This window comes from Belonocnema kinseyi, chromosome 2 (assembly GCF_010883055.1).
Source record: "Belonocnema kinseyi isolate 2016_QV_RU_SX_M_011 chromosome 2, B_treatae_v1, whole genome shotgun sequence".
Lineage (NCBI taxonomy): Eukaryota > Metazoa > Arthropoda > Insecta > Hymenoptera > Cynipidae > Belonocnema > Belonocnema kinseyi.
The window spans coordinates 98,635,122-98,638,346 of NC_046658.1; positions in this window are offsets into that span (position 1 = coordinate 98,635,122).

The window sequence follows — 3,225 nt, forward strand, 5'->3', positions numbered from 1 at the left end:
GTGAATTCCTCTAAAGTAGAGATCCCTTTGTGTTTAACAACGCGATTTCTGAATGAAAATGTTGTGCTTGAATCGAACGAATGACAGAGATACGAGCCTACGCAAGCTCTGATGTCGTGAGAAAGGAAGCAGTGGCCAACTCTCCATTTTTCCGTTTATGTAATCTTAGGAAAGGTCGACGATAATACGCTATATGGAGTGAGACCTTATAAGAACCTTTGTTACTTGCAAGTCTAAAGTATACAGAAGCAGCATATGCCCGAGAAGAGGCGTTGGCGAACCCATGAATTTGACCTTTAGTATCTGGAGAGCCTTCTGGCCAGCTACTGATAGAAACAGTTGAGAGAGATGCAATAGAATTGCGATAACTATTCCAACGTTTAATAATATCTTCGGGTGAAGGCGAATCCCAGTCACATTTTAAGATCCAGAGATCTTGTATCAAGATTTTCGCAGTGACTGTGATGGGAGCAAGACACCCGAGAGGATCGAATATTTGAGAAATACTTCACAGGTAGATCGTTTGGTGGGGTTTTCAGGGATAGGTTTCAGGTCGGTAACGTTAATTCCGAACGTGTCTGTCAAGAGGGAATCTGTGAGCTGCATCTAATGCCAGCTGAGCTCGAGTAGGTATGGCTGAGTAAGGGACACAAGCAGTACCATAAGTAACAGTTGTCAGACGATAGTCACAAAGGTGCCCCTCAGACACAGGAGTCCAGAGAATTCTCTGGAGAACACGACTTGCTATGAGAAATTCATTTAGGCAGTGATTTTCAATAGTTTGACGAAATGCATCGAACACCACGCTAAATTTCCACTGCGTACGGGTAGATTCAACTATAGGATGATGCGGAATGTTCCAAGCTCGCGGGTTGTCCATTTCAGATTCTGGAATTTTCTCCATGTGTCATAATTCCTCATAAGCTTTCATGAAATGTCGATAAGCTTCCGCAAGCTTAGGATCCTCAAAAAAGCAACGTTGAGTATTTGAAAGGGAACTTAAGGCCATCTGCCGAGTCTCATTGAAAGAATGTGTGGCTTGCGATTTTAAAGAAAGGAGAACGGTATACCGTCCATCAGAGATTCGAGAATGCTTATGGGAAAACAGCTGCTCAAAATCTTCATCCTCTGGTTTCATTTTTCTTAAAGGGGAGGCCACCTCCTCCACAGTCCAAAAACGTTAAAGCGTTTCTTGTAAATTATCGTGAGAGGCGCAATGCATGACTTTACGTGGTATTGAAGAAGAAGGTACTACCCGCCGTGGCACATCCGTATATACAGATTCTGAAACGATCCAACCTAATGCTGTATATGGAGCAATTAGTTGAGATGGTGGGAATCGATGTAAACCTGAGCGCAAAACTTGAACATAGACATTGGCCGCTAAAATTATATCAATGGAGTCAGGGTCCTTCCAATGAGGGTCTGCTAAATTAATATCTTTAAACAGGCAAGGGTCAAAATCCATTGGCTTACTTGAAGGAAGCTGTGATGTAAGTGGGGGCAAAATTAAAGCTTGAGTCTCTAGATTAAATGAAGTGTCATAAAGTGACTGTAATGCATTTGATGCACCAATGCCAGCAAGGGCAATTTTTACGCGACGTTTGGGAAATTCCGAGTAATTGCGCTATAGACTCTGTAACGAAAGAAACCTCAGAACCGTGATCAAGCATAGCGCGAGCATGCACTTTATTTCCTCTGGAACCGAGAAGCATAACCTTAGCAGTAGCGAGAAGTACGGTGTGTCTTGGGGTCGAAAGACTTTCCGTGTTACATCACGCACTAGTTTAAGGCAGGGAATCCCTATTATTTTCAGATAGTTCAGATTTATTCTCGTTATTCGCGATAGAAGTGACTTGCTTCGAATGAGCGTGGTGAGTTGACGAATGATGCTTATCTCTACACATTTTGCACCTTCGGTTGGATTGACAATTTTGAAATCTATGAGCACCTAAGCAATCATGCCAAGTGCATGAGAACGCTCATCAAGAAATTCTACGAAGTCGTGAAAATTATGATACCGTTCCAATTTATTAATCTCTGTTGATGTTGCCGCAGCTCTGGAGACCGCCTGACGATCTTTGATACTAAGGTCATCCTTCCATAGCTTACGAGATTCAGGATCTAGGCGGCTGACTAATACATACACCAAAAATTTTAATTGTTTTATTTTATCAATTATTCTCAAATATATATTATTTTAAAGAATACCTGAAGCCGTTCTGTCAATATAAGGACATTATATTTTGTACATCAATTTTTCAAACCAAAAATTGAACAAGATTAAATTTTGTTCGTGTATGAACTCTGTTCCGCACCACCCTGGAGGTCAAGTTGAAGGCGCATTTTTTTTGTATACATAAGAGCAACATAACCTGATACCTCAGTTTCATGTCTGCCCTAAAAGCGAAGCTGTAAACTCTTTCGAAAGTTATCGTGCTAACAAACTAAACATCTACAGACTAACAGACAGACAGAATAATGAAAAAATATATTTTTATGTATTAGGCGAAAGCTCTGGAGTTTCAGGTTTTTTTTATTTTATAAAATTTAAAAATAATTATTAGCTCATTTGAGAAGGAATCACAGTAATTTATAATAATAATCGATATATTCTTTATATATTTGATATGTTGAAAGATATCAATACAAATATTAAAAAATATTACGCTTAGAATTATCTCAGGGCCTCTATTCCAATTCTGTAGAAAAATTCCCTGACAATTTTAGGATGTTGCCAGGTATCTATAGATTTTCCCAAGCTATAATTTTCCTGAATAATAAGACGCAGCTGAGGTATTAAATATCACATTCTTTAAAGCAATTCTGAAGGAATGTAGATTCCTTAAAAAGTATTACATAATAATTAAAAAAACCTTCCGTTATCCATATGTAAATGGTTAATTGGTAGTTAACTAAGTTTATTAAAAGTGGTAAAAAAATAGGAATAAATGAAGAGTGGTCCAAAAAACAGGTTTTTCTAAAATGTCTGCCCTACAAATTTTTCCTTTTGGTGTCAAAATGTTTCCTGAATATTGTCATTATTTATAAAAAAAATATTTAGGGATCTCTGAAGTCAATTTTGGCACAAAATTGCTTTTTTAATTTCAACTATTAATTTATAATTGATAAAAAGAGATATTTCGGGTTTCACTCGTGTAAAAAACTACTACGAATTGTTTGCCGACGTTTCGTGAACATTGCAGTTCACATCTTCAGGGCTGA